Source organism: Amblyomma maculatum, unplaced genomic scaffold, assembly GCF_055883805.1.
Source record: "Amblyomma maculatum isolate TAMU_Amacu unplaced genomic scaffold, ASM5588380v1 scaffold_13, whole genome shotgun sequence".
Classification (NCBI taxonomy): domain Eukaryota; kingdom Metazoa; phylum Arthropoda; class Arachnida; order Ixodida; family Ixodidae; genus Amblyomma; species Amblyomma maculatum.
In genome coordinates, this window is record NW_028146738.1 from 38,295,061 (window position 1) to 38,314,134 (window position 19,074).

The 19,074-nt window shown below is 47.7% G+C and overlaps 1 pseudogene; it reads left to right on the forward strand.

Moving 5' to 3' along the window:
* The first annotated feature begins 621 nt into the window (after positions 1–621).
* On the forward strand, positions 622–10,146 carry LOC146172603 (spastin-like; annotated as a pseudogene).
* The last annotated feature ends 8,928 nt before the right edge of the window (positions 10,147–19,074 follow it).

Sequence of the window (19,074 nt, forward strand, 5' to 3'; positions counted from 1 at the left end):
TCGTCCTCCTTCATGGGCCTCCTCGTGTAATTATCAGTGACCGAGGCCGCCAGTTTACGGCAGATGTTGTGGAACAGCTTCTGCGCTATTGCACATGCCAGTTGCGTTCCTCTACGCCGTACCATCCCCAGACAAATGGCCTCTTTGAGCGTACAAACCGGACACTGATGAACATGCTTGCGATGTATGTTGACTCGCGGCATAAGAACTGGGATGACGTGCTGCCTTTCATTACTCACGCCTATAACACCTCGAAGCATGAGACAACTTCTTATAGCGCATTTTTCCTCCTCTTTTCCTCCATTTTTCCCGTCCGCCTCGACGTTCTCTCGACACCATTTTGCCGTTCTCTCTCGACACCGAGCCTTCTGTTTCGAGCACCCTCTGCCGCGCTGAAGAGGCTCGTCGGGTCGCCCGATTACGCACTCTGGCCTCGCAGGACCGCTCTAAGGAGCGCTACGATCGTCGGCATCAGGATGTCTCCTACCTTCCCGGCGACTTAGTGTGGCTCTGGACACCTCTCCGCAAGCGTGGTTTGTCCCAGAAGCTGTTGTCGCACTACACAGGCTCATTTATTGTGCTCAAACGCATAAATGAGTTGTAATACGTCTTGTCTCGCCAATGTTCCCAAGGTCAGCCCTCTCGGAAAACACAGGTAGTTCATGTCGCAAGAATGAAGCGCTGCCACTCTCGCTCGGGACTCTGACTGACAGCCCAGGGGCTTCGTCTGCGAAGAGGGAAATGTCAGGCATGCGAACAGAAGAGAACAAGGAAGTGCAAAAAGAGGCTCTCAGGAATCGAAGTGGAATAAGAGGAAGCTCACCATCTGTTGGTTAGCACATCAGGCTAAGGTGCAGAACCACTCTGTAAATAAACCTTAACAATATTACTATTATTATTATTATGTGTCAATATACCCATCATGGAAAGCCAATGTTTGCGGATGCTAAGTAGGAGTATAAAAATTAAAAAACAATGTAAGATACAAAATGTGAAGAAGAAAACAGTCCGTACGTGTGAAACGCTAATGCACCATACCCTTAATGGTGGTGCCACCGGGAGATACGTCAAAAGCACACAGCGCTTTCAGCTGAACATGCACTAAGACACTTTCAAGAAGCGGATTCCGAGCTTACCGGTGACGCCATCGCCCGGCTGGCTTTAAAAGAAAATAAATATTAAAAACTAAAAATTTAGAAATAAATAAGAATTGAAAAACATCATCCGTGTGTGAAACGCTGTCGCATCAAATCCTAAACAGTTTAGTTTAAGTGTCCCCCGAAATTCTTTGTTAAAATTTTATGCAACTGGAGCTTTCGCATTAACGGGAACCTAGTGTAGTTAAATGAATCCCTGAAAAGTATCAAAACATGCAACACAAGTAGCCGGTCCCTGTTTCACTGTTGGCAGCTAGTTATAGGTGCTAGTATCGTCTCCATGGAATTGTGGCCACTGCCGCCGGGATTCGATCCCGCATCCTTTGGCACAGCACGCTAGCGACCTAACCACTGTACCGCCGTGGCGGGCCGTTCTACAGAAACGGGAACTCAAGACTAAGGTCAGGAGTATCCTGAACGCATTGGTTATAGCACACTACACACAGCCCCCCAATTCCCGATTGAGGGAGCACATGTTGGACTCTGGAGTCATGAATGGTGCATAGCATTAATTAGTAATTTGTTTCCGGAAGCAAATGAAGTGTCCGAAGTCGACGAGTTATAGATATAGAAAATTGCAGAAGTGGTGTCAGAAACCAAATTCGCAATGACAATTTTTTCTCTATATTTTACCTTTTGTGCAAGACTAGGACAGCCTGATTGATTGATTGATTGATTGATTGATTGATTGATTGATTGATTGATTGATTGATTGATTGATTGATTGATTGATTGATTGATTGATTGATATGGTAAATGATTACTAATAACCAGCGTTGTTTTTCTCCCTAGGTCTTTCCTTCTTCCAGATGCTCTCTCAGCTCTATGACCTTAACCGCTGCCGTACTCCTCAGGGTCTTCCGGGCACCTGCGGCGACATCACGCGTTGCATCTATCTGCTTCTTGACTTTAGCCGCTTCCGGCAGTCTATCTGCTTCCAGAACCTGCTCTTACCGCGGGTTTGTTGTCCTGGGAGGGTGAGTACTAAATGGGCACGCGCTCTACATTGCTCATGTGGTGTTACCCGTCTCTTGCAATGCGACCTGTACAGCGCAACCAGTAGGGGATGGATGCCAACGAGGAAAGTTCTCACGAAAGGATCTCTTTCGTGAGAAATAATGAGACAAACTGTATTTGGTGAAAGAAATCAGGAGTTCCATACAAATAGTTTTGTTTACTCAGCAACGGCACCAAGGTAGCGGGGGGGAGGGGGAGGGGGAAGCCGTAGTTTTCAGGTCGAGCCAACGTTTCGACAAGTGGACTTGTCTTCGTCCACTTGTCGAAACGTTGGCTCGTACCCCCCTCCCTCCCCCTCTCTCTCTACCCTTGTTTATTGCTCTTTTATTCTGCTTGAAGAGGTTGAATATGACTGAGCACTTTATAGCCCTTGTGCCTGAAGCCTGGCCTTATCCCTGGTATCGGCTTTATAAGGTTTTGCGTGATTTTAATGCTACTTCGTGTTTGTGGGCGTGTGCACTGAACATCGGTTTGGTGCCTTCCCTGCATTCCTCTCCTCTCCAGCGCACCGTTCCTTTTCTCCTAAGATAAGGTAACGAGATTGGTATTTAATTTTCATTTTAACATATACCAAACGTTGACTGTACTTCTTGTTTTATTGTTGACATCGCGAGGACGTTGATATAAGAGTAAGTAAAAAACGAAATCTATCTACGCTTTTCGCTCTACGCTAAAGGGTGGCCGTGCAACGCAAACATGATTTTTTGCTTCTATACAGCCACCTTCCTTTTCAATTTACTTTGACTATCGGGCCGCAAAATGTCGTCTTCTTCCAGAAAAGAAGTTTTTCGACTGATTGTAGAGCCGCCATTCCACCGCGTAGTGCACATCTCAGTGACGCGCCGTTTGCAACGCAAGCATGTGCAGACCGCCCCCTGTGGTCACGCGCAATTTCGTCTCATTCACCTCAATTGCGAACCAGCTATTGCCGTACACACATTTCTGCTCGGTTTGTACTAAAGAGCACAAATGACCGGTGATCCGTTTTCTCCTCTCATCTTGTACCCCCGAAATGGGATGAAATTCATCACATACTTTCATTACGTTATTGAAAAAACAGACAACAACTCGGTCTCTCCCATTTTCGTTTGTGCCATTAGGGTGCCTTGCAAATATCGCCGATTGTGCGCATACCTATAGACATGCAGGAAACAGGTCAAAAATTACTTCATGACAGCTAAAGACCTGCTGGGAAGGAATCCTCAAGCTTACGGCTTGATGAATGAAATTAACTGGAAAGCGAAGGAAACTTGTAAAAAAATGATGCGCATATTGCACAGCTGCCTTTGCGCAAATTGGGTTTCGAACTAAGCCTCTAAGCATCATCGCAATGCAACGACTATACCATAATCAAATACCTCCTACGTCACATAACATTAAAACAGAGATGATATGTCACAATGCCTTTTAGCAGTCTATAGCTTCCGTTAATATGTTGCCTTTGCAGTCCGGAAGCAGTGGTATGTATCAAAATATCGATGGTGCAGCCAAACTAAAGTTCGCCTTTATACCATGCATTCGCAAGACTCTCCAAGTGTGAATTTAATTTTTTTGTTTTTGCGACAGATCAATTCACAATACTATTAACAATATAAGCGTGAATCAATAGCTACAAAGTCTATAGCTAAGACACTAAACATCTTTAAGTCTCGATTGTCGAAGAAACAATCGCCCTGGCTCGCAATCAAACACTTGTGTCACATTCTCTCACGCTGCTAGTCCCAACCACTACAGCGATATCTGCGACGGTGGCGAACAAAAGGCCCGCAACAACCACAACCAGCGCCCCGCCCCTCCTGTGGTCGGCGTCTCCGCCGAGAGCGGCTTCACGACCCCGGAGACGCCAGCATCGCTGGAGCAGCCTTTCACGAACTACGACGTATCCTCTCGGTGTACACATCACTCGGAGGCCCAGGCCGACCACCACACGTCGGACGCATTCACGACCGCCGTCGTTCACCACATCACAGGTGGTGACCAGCCCCGTAATAGTCCCTAATGTCACATCCAGGCCCACCGCAGTGGTGGGCGTCGACCGCATTGCGCAGGCACAGTTTTCAATTGGACAACAAAGAAGATGTAGTTTCTAGCATGTCCTCATGCTCTTAATATGGCTACCCTGAGGTAACCAAAGCGCATTGCTAAAGTCTTATTATTTATAGACATTGTATAATGGGAGTTCTTAACAGTCCTTCGAGGTACTTCATGCTAATATGCATAAGCTTCCCTTGGCTGCTGCGTTCTGTCTAATGCTTGAGTAGAAAACTCAGCAGAAGAAAACAAAAATGCGTAAAGCTTCCACGTTTAACTAAATGTAGCTCCAATGCTGAGGTATTTATGAAGATGCAAATATATTTTGTCCAGGAATTTTTTACAATTTTTGACAGTGAATTTTTTATTGCATACTTTTTTTCCATGTATTTCATAACATCACGACAACTATCGGTATCACCGCAGGTCAACCCTCGGCATGTCAAGAAACGTTTGAGATTACTTATAGTTACCAGTCCAAATAACCCATTGTCAGGGCAGAGCAAACTTTAGAATTAAAGTTTTGGTGCGCACCTCAAACTTATACATTTGTTGTATGAATATGCTCGCAAAATATGTCTTACAGTATCCCACAGTTGCCTTACTAACAAAAGGTGTCCCAGAATCGTGGACTCGGGTGCGACGGAATCTAAGTAGTAATAGTAAGGACGCCATCTGAGCAGTAAGGGATAGTATTGTTGGCACAAAGTGTACCCATCGCCTTACACGAGATAGAGCCGCACTGACAGTGTGTTACACTAGTTAGGCGAGAGAAAGACAAACGTTTTATTGCGGAGCACTTGTGTGAAGCACTCAGGAAGTGTGGCACTCGGTTGACCAGTACGAACTGTTCTTGAAGTTTCATTCACAAATGCGAGCCATTTAAAGAGGCAGCCTTTAGACTGTGGATAGGACTACCAAACAAAACACCTGTGGCACACTTAAGATCCGTATTTAAGTGTATCACACGGCAGCAGTAGTGGGTGTCGTCTACGTACAGTTTAGCCTAATTTTAAGGTTATCACGTTCGTACGTGCAAAACAAGCCTAGATATTTTTATTGGCGTGAAGGTGTCTGACTCGGTCTCCAAAGGTACTGGTAGGTTCAATTTTCATCTCAAAGGAGCAGTCGACTTGGTTGCTCCTGTCATGTTATGGGACCTCGTGGCGAGGCACACATATCGCCGACCTAGTCAGTGTCCATCACGTAACCTGCACCCATGAACTCATTATGGTTACAATATTTCGCTTTCAGCATCGAAAACGGCACATTTTCTGGACAGAGGAGCGTTTAAATAGTGCGTTAAGACAAAAGATGGTGTTCCATCACTACTTCATATGAAGCATGCAGTTGGACATCAGGAACCAGAACGGAGCCTAGAAAGGAAATATCAAGGTATAGACGCAGTAACAGTGTTTTTTTAATACGGTTCACAGGAAAGGAAAGGTGCAGTATCTGTAACACAAGGAAAGGGAAGAAGGTGGGAGTGAAAACTGAAAGAGAGAAAGGGGTGCCGTAGTGGAGGTCTCCGGAGTGATTTCGACCACCTGGGGGCCTGTAACGTGCCCAGACATCGCACAGCACACGGACGCACTTATGTTGAATTCCAATGGCAGATCCAGAGCAGGTTTTTCTGCTCTGGTCAGAGCAATTATATTCCAATGGCAGAGCGGGATCTCGCGTCGATCCCGGATCGCTCCATGGAGCGACGATATTTGCTCTGCCGAAATCGGCAGGTTTGGCCGGAAGCCAGCGTGACGTTGTACGCGCTTACGTTTCATGTCACGACCGGCTGTGGCAGCTTTGCTTCACATCATCGCGGTGCTTCGCAAAGCGATGGACGCATGGACGCTGCGTCTCGCCGTGAGGCGCTAATTACGGAGGAAAGGCGCAGTAGTGCGCGTTTGCATGCATGAGGTACGCCGTCGCTCCTGTCGCGTGGCGTTCCTTGGCGCGCGTTCAGGTGTTGTATTGCGGATGGCAGGAACGCTAGACAAGATGAGACCTCAGGCTTTCGCCTTTCGCTACTTTAGTCGTTAAAGTCCCTCGTAATTTCCTTCCTGTCTTCGCCACCTGCATCCCACGTTCTGCAGCAAGTTTCATCGGCGCTGCGAAACTGGAGAAAATGGGATTTTCAGAAAAAATGCGCTGTTTCCGGCATACGAGCACAACTGGAGCCGTAAGTTACCTCGTTGTCCGAGTAGCACTGCCGAACGACGTCTTCGACGAAGCCTGCCACCTTAAGCCTCTTGACGGGAAGGCGAAACATCGCGTCGAATGTCCTCCTATACACCGCAGCTTCACACTCACTATCTGTTTCGGATGAGTCGTCACTGCTTGACTCCGAACTTGCATCGTCTGTCTCGGAACTGACACTTCTATAGAGCAAAATTAGCGCCGCACGGCGAGACGCAGCGTTCGCGTCGTCCATTGCTTTGCGACGCACCGCGACGATGTGAAGCGGAGCTGCCGCAGCCGGTCATGAGGTGAAATGGAAGCGGGTACAACGTCAGGCTGGCTGCCGGCCAAACCTGCCGATTTCGACTGAGCAAATATCGTCGCTCCACGGAGCGATCCGGGATCGACGGGAGATCCCGATCTGCCATTTGAACAGACAACTCGCGCTCCCGTTCTGCCGTTGGCATAGAATTGCTCTGGCCAAAGCAGAAAAACCTGCTCAGGATCTGCCATTGCACTTCAACAGAATCTTGTCTAGCGTTCCTGTCATCTGCAATCCCACACTTGCAAGCGCGCCAAGGAACGCCTCGCGACCACCGCCACAAAAGCGGGACACACTGTCCACAACAGTATAAGCCATTAAAGGTTTTCGCCCTAATAAACACGAATGGGATAGTGGGATCCTCCGGTTGATGATGAGGATCCGGTCGCGTCTAGCGCTGCCTCAAGAGCTTTTCTTGCATTACGTGCTCCCGCGGGAGCAAATGCGTTCCAATGGTAAATATGGAGGAAGAGATCTGAGCACGAGCGAGGCGCTCCGTTGGTGCTCCGGCCGAGCGCTCGCGATCTGCCATTGGAATTCAACATTAGGCTTCTCAATTGCCGTCTATGCCCGCTGCCTTAGCCCTTCCCGTGAATTATATCTCACAGCGCTGACGATGACACTGAGAAAGCAAACGCCGGATTTTTTTCTTTTTTTGGAGAAGGAGGTTTTAGCGTTACTGTGTTAGGAAGCACATACAAGATGTTGTTTTCGGATATTTATGCTACGACAACATCTAAGCTAATTTCTTGGTTTAAGTAGATACGGGTATAGGCTCCAGAGAGCTGTGAGAGTTTCCGCGTAAGCGATATTCTATTTATGAACTGCAGACAATACTCCTCGCATAACTCGGCAGTTTTTATTGTACCATTCGTGCGACCAATTGTATGCACCATGTGAAAGATTGCGGCTCTAGTAACATTCTCAATAGAAACACGCGAGACGTAATCCAACGGGACCGACACCTAGAACTTCGTATGCACGTTTCGATAATGCTCACCTGTAGCCACACGAAAAACGTCGCTCGTCACGACCACAAATCTTGTCAAGAAATCTTTTATTGTTCGCCTTCTGGCTGCCCGGGATTCTTTCATACGACTGGTAAAGCACCGCAGTGAACTCGTGGCCTTTCAACCGTGCAGTGATGGCAGCATCCTTGCACACTTGAAATTCATACCGACCAAGAAGCCGTTTACTACACGTGGCAGATCTGTCGGCCGCGCCACCCAAAACCAGAAACTACAGGCGAGAAACATTTTCGGAGCTATTTAGGATGCTAAACTCTATAAACAAACAACGAAGCGAGAATGCTCGCATTAACACATACGTATAACCCGTGAGCAGGCGAGGTGGTTCCCGGAAAAACCTATTTCGCCATTGATTCAATGGAGTTAATATGTTAAGTTTCTGCGTAGGTTATACACCCATTCAGCTAATAAAATACGTTCATGTTATTAGGAATTTAGAAGGTAACATGTGTGTGGTACGGTGGTTCATTGTCACACGTAATGCTTACCGTAATAAAAGACGAGAAGACGAGGTAGAGCAGTACAAGGGGAACCACTATCAACAAATGTTTATTGCGGTTCATTTATATAAGGTTGCGAGCAGATTAGCGCAAGAGAGAGTCACAGAAGCTTACGAGTGGTTTGCTATGGCGACGCACAGGTGGCGGCTATCCTCACCGTATCGCAGAAGCCCGTCGCGAGCGACGCCGTTGACTACAACTTCAGCACACCGGATGCTGCAGCGCGCGCCGGTCGCCGGCGCGCCCTGAGGAGCGTGGGTTTGGTCTTCTACCTGGTGCTTGTGGTGTTGTGGCTCCTGCGATTGGTGTGCAGTGAGTGCAGGTGGTGTCCGCGTTCATTTTGCGCGGCGGCTGCGGTGGCGTCGAGCTCGCGAGCCATCTGACGGCGCTGGACGATACCGAGATATTTGCGGATACCAGTGGGGAGCGAGATGACAACCTGCTCATTCGCCAGAAGCGGCAATACAAAAAGGCCTTCGGCTTCATCTCCAAAGCAATCAAGTACGACGAGGAGGATGACAAATACAGAGCTGACCATTGCGCTCTACCGCAAGAGCACTGAAGAACTGCAGAATGACAATAACTTCTCTAAAGGAAAATGCCCCACCTTAGAGCCTGTATATAAACTCACAGTAAAGATGAGGATTTATCTGAAGATGGCCAGTGACAGGCTACACTTAGAGAGCATGGTGAATATTGAGCACCTTGGCAACGACCTGCACTGGTACGCGGATGCGTCTTTGCCCTCTTCCGGCCAGAGGTGTCGAGTGTGGCAGAAGACTGCCAAGGCCATGAGGCTGCTTCCACCAACTGGGACAGCCCGTCTTGGATGAAGTTGGCAAAATGGAGGTGTAGCCAAGAATTGGCAGCTGCATGAGAGGACCAGGTGCTGCAAGTCGCCTATGCGAACACCACAAACGCTCTCTGGAGTGACTATTAAAAGCCAGATGCCTGCATGTTTGCGAGGAACCATGACTACACACGGCGTTTCTGGGAGAGCTCAGCCCCAGCCTAGCAACGCACCGATCGGTCCTCGGACAACGACCAAATACCCATCGCGGGTAGGCGATGGGTAACGATGCTGTTCCAACGCCAACACCAACGGCAGCCAGGCGGCGCTTGCTGGCGCTGCAGCCAAGTTCTCGGCAGCTGCCCAAGGGTCAGCAGCAAACACAGCCAATGCTACTGGCGCGATCCAGTGCATGCGACGGCTCATACAGGGGCAGCCACATTCCAAACAGCAGGCTGTCCACACTCAAGGGGGCTGACTCAAGGCTGGCACACATTATCCTGGACGAGATCGTGTACGGAGAACCCACGGTGCTCTTCAGTGACATAACTGGTAAGGAGGTTGCCAAAAAGACTCTCAGCGAGATCGGCATCCTGCCCACAGAGAGGCCAGAGGTATTCACTGGCCTGCGAGCACTGCCCAAGGACCTGCAGCGTTTTGGTCAACCTGGCAATGGCAAGGCCATGCTCGCTAAGGAAGTCACCCGCGAGTTCATCTCAACATTTTTGAACATCAGTGCTGAATCGCTGACATCAAAATACGTTGGAGAGGGTGAGAAGCTGTTGCGAGCTCTGTTTGCTGTGGCACGGGAGCTTCAGCCAAGCATCATCCTCATTTGTGAAGTTGGTTCTATGCTGAGCGAGAGAAAAAACAATGAGCACAAGGCAACACGTTGGGTCAAGGCAGAGTTATTTGTAAAATTTGATTCACTTCACACGGGCAGTGAAGAGCCAGTGCTTGTGATAGGGCCAAGAACCGGTCTTAGAAGCTAGACGATTCAGCGTCGAGGCGCTTCATAAAACGAGTGTACATGACGCTGCCCGATAAGAACACCCGGCTGGTGTTCCTGGAGAAGCTGTTTAAAAAGTATATCTGCATGCATACTTGGTCGAAGAGAGGTTAGCACCGTGCTTCACGGTAATGCGTTTTTGAATGGGCTGCTAGCTACCCGCCTATGACGATTGCTGAATTTATTAGTGTGCTCTAGTAGCCAGGCATTCAAGCATCTTCCAGTTTGCCCAAATAGCGCCTACCACATGAAATTTTGCAGACGGCTTCTCTCTAACAAGGTACTAAGGAATCGCTGTGTCTAATAGTGCGCCTCGGGTTTCGGGTGTAGGACGCACGTGACGATTCTGTAGTTTTATCTTATTTCTTTTCTCTTATGAACCAGAAGAGTATATATATCTTGCTCCGGAACCGCAATAAACGTTTGTTGATAGTATCGCTCGTCTGTCTTCGTCTTTGCCTTTGTATTCATTGCGCTATGCAGTCTGTGTGGTTATCAACGCATATTTAGTGCTCGGCTGAGCTTCCGGAACCTCAAAAATGCTCGCTAACATCCATCGAGTAAGCCTATAAGAGGTCTCGCCAAAGGTATGAATGTTGGTTGCTAGACGTGTCATACTTACGGCGGCTAGAAACACCCGTAGCATGGCTCTAATCGGCAAACGTCTGACGTAACTGTTACGCAAGGGGTTTTGGGGTACTCAAATATTTTAAACTTTATTAAAACCTTTTAAATGACCTCAACACTTTTTCACTTCATAACATGCCCCAAAACATCTTAAAAGTGCTATTTTAGCGATTTTGTTTCCTAATCTGACACCAGTAGAAGGAAATGCTTTCGCTTTTTTAAGATCCACGGAGATCATAAACACTCAAGTAAACCGTCTGAACACTTTTAAAGAAAGCACCCTCACAAGTCATGCACATAGATCGTCAGACACAGTTCTCGTGCGAAATTAGGTAACATGCGAACGGCTCAAAGCTGTCGAATATTAGCAACATCTACAACGAAACCAACCTAGCACACCAGGCACGCCTGTTTGAAAGGGGATTCGGCGATCTCGTTCAGATTCAGTTCTTGAGTTATTTTGAATTATGCCGCGTACATATAATAATGAATGTGCTAATATAAATGTCGAATATTATTCTGTAGCGCGAAAAAATATCAGATGCTTATTACGTAAACCGAATTTTCAACATTGCATGGAAAAATGCCCGCGTGCAAGCTGCAGGATACGCCGAATGCAGGCTAAACGCTCACAGACACCAAAACTTCACCTTCATGTTGATTACACCTTGAATGGGCGAACAGCTGATACAACCGACATTTGAGTGTTTCGATGTCTTGCTTTTGGAAAAATTTGTCAAATATGAAAAAGCGGAAATTTGCATCTTTTCGCAGGATTTTGCACGGAGCTATTCCGTCTTTAATACAAGATTATAGACCTATATTCTTTGCGGAATTAATGTTTCCTGGATTAGCTGTGGGCTAAAACATATGTCCTGTGGCACACGTTATCGTCCTCGCTAAATGTCAGATTTAAGATCACTTGAAACTTCAAGAAACTATTTTTTTTCACCTATTTCCTTGATTTTGTGTTCCATGCAGTTTGAAATAGGTCCGCTTCCTCTGGGTCCCTAGCCATGCAGGTAATCATGCAAAAGAGGTGGCTCATTTCTTTGCAAGGCCGGCTCTTAATACGCCAGTGATATATCCCGGTCTGTTTGCGATTTTCAGGTTTCAGTGATTCCAGCACATATCAGCAAGTCTTCCTGATCCCTTACTAAATACCACTTATTATCAGCACCCATGGTGTCCTCTTTCTTGTGTGTGTTTGTGTTGCGCTGAATTCCCTGTAATTAAATTACCAGCACTTAACATATAATTTAGATCGTTCGTTCCTGTGAAACCAAGCTGCGTGAGGTATCAATGACGCTGTTGTGGTGCAGGATTCCCTGTTTGAATTTGTCTATACAGATGTGAGTGGACATCGACAAATCTCAAGCAGGGAAGTTGAATCTGCAGAAAATTTTCTCCTCTCCTGCCGGACGTTCCAGCTGCAGAGTAATATCTAGATGCGGGTCCCTGTTTCCAGGTTAGGTGTTCCCTTTACTCTATCAGTGTTACTATCGTTCGATGTGAACACCAAATGATTTCCATTGGGATACGTTTGTAAGACTCCATGTTTGCGTAATTGCAACCGGTAGGTTGAAGTGCTAGCTCTTAAAACTTTTCGAGTAATTTCAACCGGTAGGTTGAAATGCCTACTTAAAATTTTTGGAGATAATTGATCCACCAGAATGTTATGTTTATTACTTTATTTATTCTTCCGCCGGTTTTCGTTGGCACATTTATAAAAATTCATGCTTCCTGCTAGTATGTTTGTTGCAGTTGTCTTCTAAATGCCACTACACCTTGCACGATCCCTCTTTTATGTATGTGACATGTTTCTAGAGGCCTAACAGAAACATAATTATTCCACTTCATGACAGGTTTCATTAAACGTGTTAATAACTGGAGAGGACAAAGAAGAGCACACCGGCGTGTTAGTGGGTTTCCATTCTGGCCGCTGCCATTCACGTCAATGCGAGGTGTTCCTGACAAATTTCAGGCATACCTTTCATCTCCACAGATCTGGCTGATTTTTCTATCGATATTTATTGCCTCAGGGCATCAGTAGGGTATGAGATGAAGGTTGAATAAATGATTAAATGAACGGAAAAAGGTTGGCTGATTTGAAGGTGCCTGCATGCGTCTCTGAGTGCTTATCTGCTACTCAAACACCCGTGATGTGGTTGTTCTGTCTCGTCTTTTTCGCGCCGTTTGAACATGGCTTGACAACCCTGGTGGGCTACTCTTAACTTTGGAGAGTGGAAGAAAACGATAGTGCGAATGGACGGTGATCATGTCAGATTGCAATAAAATCATTGGAGTGATCCGGTTGAGAAAAGAGATCACATACATACACAATGGCTGGTACTCGGCTAGCGTAAAGTTGACGTGCAGCACGTAGACACGTCGCGGAAAACGTTGGGCGAACATTGTGCGACAGATCACTGCCGAATAAAACCAAAAAAGGCAGGGGGGGGGGGGTCGGGGGCATCGGGCCATGCCATGGCTACGGGCCTGAAGCTGCCATTTCATGTGGCTAAATTTTATACATACGTAATACAGGTCCAGACTGGGACCCGTAAGAAAGGCAAAGGAGAAGCCTGTATCCTTGATTTGTTCAGACATCGTTGCCTTGTGGACATTACGCACTCTTGCTAGGTATTGGTTTTTGATCAATTGCTGACAGGTGGGGGTCATTAGTCAACGAAATAGTTCAGCTGCTTAGTAAGGCTAATCAGTTATCTCAATTTTAACCAACGGTCAGTAATGTAATGTACGGCTGCTGCCTACAATCCTCCTATAGGGATTCGCATAAAGCCTCTAAGCCTTCGGACTTAGCCAACTCTACTCCGTGGATAGAAGTTGAGCCCCCTGCTTGCGGCCGAAAGTACTGCGGTTCGATTCCTTGTTGACCACTTTGTTTTCTTTTGAGCGAAGCTGTTTTCCTTTCTTCAAAGGTACATCTAAATACTGTTTGGTTCAGGTGCCGATCAAGTGCATTACGTCACAACCCTGCAGAAATCTCTGCAAGAGCATCTGCCTACCTGGTCATGGCCCGTATTCTTGTGGGGCCGCACTGCGCTCAGCGATGCCAACTATCACGTGCTAGATCCCTTGCCAACTAGGCTAAGAAGTTGCCCGATTGGTCGAGACGTTACTGATGTCACAATTTCACGTGACTGGGCAGACAAGAGACCACATGACCACTCCAGTCCAATCGGGTACCTTCATGGCACCAATGGGTTGTTTAAAGCGATAGCTATAAGGTGTGTGTTCTTCAGCAAATTACACGTCGGCGTTGTTGGTGAAAAACAAGGAACATTCCCCCGACTCTTGGTAGCTGGGAGGTGGTAAGAATGGCTTTGATTGGTCGGCTCGTTGTGTGACACCTAGAGACCACGTCACGTGACCTAGATGGCAGCAGCTGCCCACTCAGAAAGCTCGCTTTAGATGGGTGTGCGAGATGGGAACTGAACCCTCCTGAAGTCATGGATCCCGAGTCGAGCACTCTCTCTTAAGCATATATGGCATAATTATGTATGAAAAGGAATAAAATTATTTTACTGAATAATTGTCTAAGTGTAACACGAATATAACTAAATTACTTTACCTTCACCTCGGGCCTGGCACACATGGCAGCCTTATTCGTTTATGCGTCATTAAACCCAACAAACACAACAGTAAATTGCTTTACCAATACTGCTCCCAAAATGTAATGCAGTTGAATAAAAATCGCTTCAAAAGATACTGCAACTACTCCTAAATTTCATTTTGCTTTGATGAAATAAAAATAAGCAAACAGTGGAAAAGAAAGAGCGACCTCTCTCGGAATGCGGCACGCACGTTTCTTGTCTTCCCCTCCTAATTTAATCCGAAACAATTACTCCCTCTCTTTTCTTACCTCTAGCCGAAGCAATTACAAGAATGAGACAACGACAACAGACCAGCGCCTAGTTGGCTTGGAGCTGTCTTCTACGTTTCAAGCCTCCGAGGCAGACAGTTTTATTGATTTGGTGGTCTTAGGAATGGACCTCTGGGATGGAAGCTTCTAGCGTAAGGCGTGCAGGCCTGTAATCAAAACCTGTTCTTTTGCATTTTTGGCGGACTTTGGAAATGATGTTGAATGAGACTATGCGCTTGAGGATTGTTTACGTTAGGCATTGGCCATTGTACTAAAAAATCAACCTCCAAATATCTATTGTGGTACACCCTTCAGGCGACGTCATCGGCAGCTCTACACGGGTGTCTAACACATTATGATATTTTAAATCATCGACATGCTCTATTCAATATAAACAGAAATTCCTGAGTACGCTGTAACTGCAATCCTGATAAAGAGCGAATAGCTATGTTAGAACAGGAACTAAGAGAGCTAAAAGCCGCTTATACTAAGCTAACGCTCGAATTAACTGCAATGGGTAAAGCGAACAGCCGTAAACAAAAGCTCACACTTGAGCCATCAACAGCTATCGAAATTCCCCAACTCGTTGAGACGAAGAGACATGAAGAACAAATCGAAGAATGTCCGCTTCTAAGAAGCGCGCTTTAACGCAACCGCGAACCACGAAGGACGCTATGGATGCCATGAGCAAGAATATGAGGCTAATGCACGAGAGCATGGTGCGAATGAACGAGAAAATGGACATATTTAGCTCACGAGTACAGAAAATGGAAATGTATCTAAACAATACGGTAGTACCGGCAATGGCAAGGATGAGTTCACAACACATCGGTGCGCAAGGCCCACCTCGCGATGGTCTCACTGCAAGCGAAGGAGGTTACAACGGCCAACATGACAGTGCCGAATAAGACACGCAGTCTCCGCGTCTGGCAATAGAAGTGCAGGGGGATCGCCTCAAAAAAGGCGGTCCTCCTGCAGATGGTTAAATCAGAAACCGAGAAACCACACGTTATCATGCTACAAGAAACACTCACAACCGAACTGGCCATTACGGGATATACGGCCGAAGCCCACAGAAAAGAGCAGGGCAGAGGCGTCGCTTTACTGATTGGAAAGAAGATCCCGTACATTCGGCATGAGATCCGCCACACAGCCTGCTATCTAGAACACCTCACGATTGAGATCATACCGAACGACCATGTAGGGAACAAGCAAAGCATCTTCCTCACCAATCTGTACAGCAGCCCTAAGGATACTAGGCAAGGGTTTAGAGGCATTCTGGCCAAGATTGCGCACATCGCCAAGGACAGTCCGCTGATTATAGGTGGAGATTTTAACGCCCCACACCAGACTTGGGGCTACGCGTATCCCTCTAGCAAGGGGAATCGTCTTCTCACGACAGCCTCCGATCTCGACTTCACGCTGACCACAGACCCGGAGACCCCAACCAGATGTGGCACTTCCACATGTCGAGACACCACACCGGACCTTACTTTTGTCCGGGGCCTAGAAAAATGTGCCTGGCACAACTCGGGAATAGACCTTGGGAGTGACCACTATATTCTCCGAATTGATGCAGAGATACCGGGAAAGAGGCAAAGGGAATACAAACTTATCGATTGGGACAAATTTCGTGCAATACGGGCGCAGCCATCCAACTCATCAGGAGCAACCTCAAAGCACACGATAACTAGCTGGACCGAGCAGCTCAAAGCAGACATTGCAGCCTCGGAACGGACAATTACCACGGACGTTAAGGTAGAGAGGATGGACAGTCGGCTAGCGAATCTTCTCGAAGCCAAACATTCCATTCTAGCCAGGTGGAAGGGTCAACGTCTTAACAGAAGACTACGAAGGAAACTTGCCGAACTCAACAAGACCATTGAAAATACTGCATGGTTCTCTCCTGACAACAATGGGATGAAGTCTGTAACTCCCTCAATGGGCAAATACGCAGAGGAAGTGGGTGGGGACTCATAAAACACCTCCTCGACGAACACGGAACAAAGTCCAAAACTATGCAACGGATCAGGCTAAGTAAATTAGTACATCGCGAGAAGCAAATCAGTACCGCTGAAACCCTTCTGGATGACCTTGCCGAACGGTACTTACCGCTTAAATCGGGGCTACCCAGTACCTTACAAAGGAAAAGCTATGACGGTGCCCCAAACTCAGAGCTAGATACGGACTTCACAGAAAGCGAAGTACGCTTCGCAATTTACGAACTCAACAGTAACTCTGCAGCCGGCCCCGATGGTATCACAAATCGGGCTCTCCGAAACTTAGAGGACGACTCGGTCACGTTCCTAACGCAACAAATCAATGAAGTCTGGAAAACTGGCCAACTACCTGCAGAGTGGAAGCATGCCAATACGATCCTCATCCCAAAACCGGGCAAGCCGCTGGGCCTACCCAACCTAAGGCCGATCTCACTGATGTCCTGCCTAGGAAAGCTAGCCGAACACGTCATCCTGAATAGACTATCGGAATACGTAGAAGAAAAGGAGTACTTCCCTTACAATATGATTGGCTTCCGGCCTGGTCTCTCAACGCAAGACGCTATGCTACGCATCAAGAAAAGTCTGTTGGATCACCCCACACGAGACACCAAGGCGCTACTGGGACTCGACGTGGAGCAAGCTTTTGACAAAATCCAACATCAAGCCATTCTCAAAGCCATATCTGACCACAATCTCGGAACACGCTTCTACCACTACGTCAAGGCGTTTCTGCAGGATCGAACGGCCACTATCCGGATAGGCGAACGCGTATCGGAGAGTTTTAATCTGGGCGATAAGGGAACACCACAAGGCTCAGTACTTTCACCATTCTTATTTAACTTGGCGATGACAAAGCTTTCTCGCGCATTGGGTGAAATTGCTGATGTGGAGCACACCATATACGCAGACGATGTTACCATCTGGAGCACCGGTGGCAGCGATGCGGAATTGGAAGCGCGCATACAAGAAGCCATCACGGTTATCGAGGCCAATCTTGCCCCAATGGGACTTCGCTGCTCTTCTAGAAAATCCGAGCTACTCATCTACCACCCCCCAAGACCAGGGCGCCCGTCCAACGACTGGCGCCGACACTACACACCATGCATAGAGTTACGCGACAGGGATGGAAATCGCATACCCACGGTAGATAAAATACGAATTCTAGGATTAATCATCCAAAGCAACGGGTCCAACTGGGCGATGCTTGACAGCATCACGATCAAGATTGCAAACGCGATCCGGATGTTTCGGCGCATCATGAATAGGCACAGGGGACTGAGCGAGGACAACGCTATTCAAATGGTCCATGCTTTTGTACTCTGTCACATTACATACGTGGCTGCAATGCTCAACTGGAAAAAAGAACATCAGAGAAGGCTTGAAGTACACATACGCCGAGCTTTCAAGACAGCGTTGGGGCTCCCCGATAATGCCTCCACTGAACTACTCTTACAGCTAGGAGTGCACAATACCCTTGCCGAAATCATCGAGGCACAGCACACGGCGCAGATTGCACGCCTATTAAGCACCAAAGCGGGCAGAGAGATTCTCGTTAAGCTCGGCTTGAACACCATAGTAGAAAAGGACAACGTCCTGCAGCTACCTAAAGTCGTGCGAGAAGTAATCAAAGTGTCCCCCTTCCCAAGAAACGTACACCCAATCCACAATCAAGGAAGAAGGCTCGCCCGCGCCAAAGCCCTCGCTGCGGACGCGGCACAGTTCCCCGACCAGACAGCTTTCGTGGATGCAGCGTACATACCGGAAAAGCATGCCTACTCGGTAGCAGTAGTCGACGGACACGGGCGTACGCGCAACTCACTCACACTCTACACTAAGAAGCCAGAGGTAGCTGAACAAGCAGCGATAGCACTAGCTCTAAAAGTCTCGGACTTCACAACTGTATACAGCGACTCTAGAGCAGCCACTCGAGCTTTCGCCAAGGGCGGGATAGACAAGACGACGCTGCGGATCTTAGGCGGAAGTAACATCACCGATCACTCCATCGTATGCTTCCCGGCACACATGGGCAGCTTAGGGGGCGGCCTGCGGAATCGCGGCGCGAGGACATCGACCGCGTCCCTCCGGTTTCCCCTGCTACTCCACATATCGAGTACAGAGATCAATTATTCACGTACAACGAGCTCACTAAGCACTTTTATCTAGGCAGACGACCATTTCCCCTCCCGGATAAAAAATTAACCCGCAGCCAATCAGTCACGTTACGCTTGCTCCAAACGAACTCATACCCCAACCCCTGGCGCATGAAGCACATCGACCCAGACTACGACGGACAACATGTGTGTGAACGGTGCAGTGACCGTGTAGACTTAAACCATATGCTGTGTGGTTGTGCATCGAGCGACGCCTACGCCAAGAACAAGGAACGTTGGGACAAAGTTTTAAAAAGTGCTTCACTACATTATCAGCTTCGGGCTGTCCAGGAGGCCCGCGCGGCGGCGGAGAGCTTCGGGCTCTTTGTGCCGACGTGGGAGCTGCCCTCTACACCTGGCGCCTAGCCGAGTGTCCTCC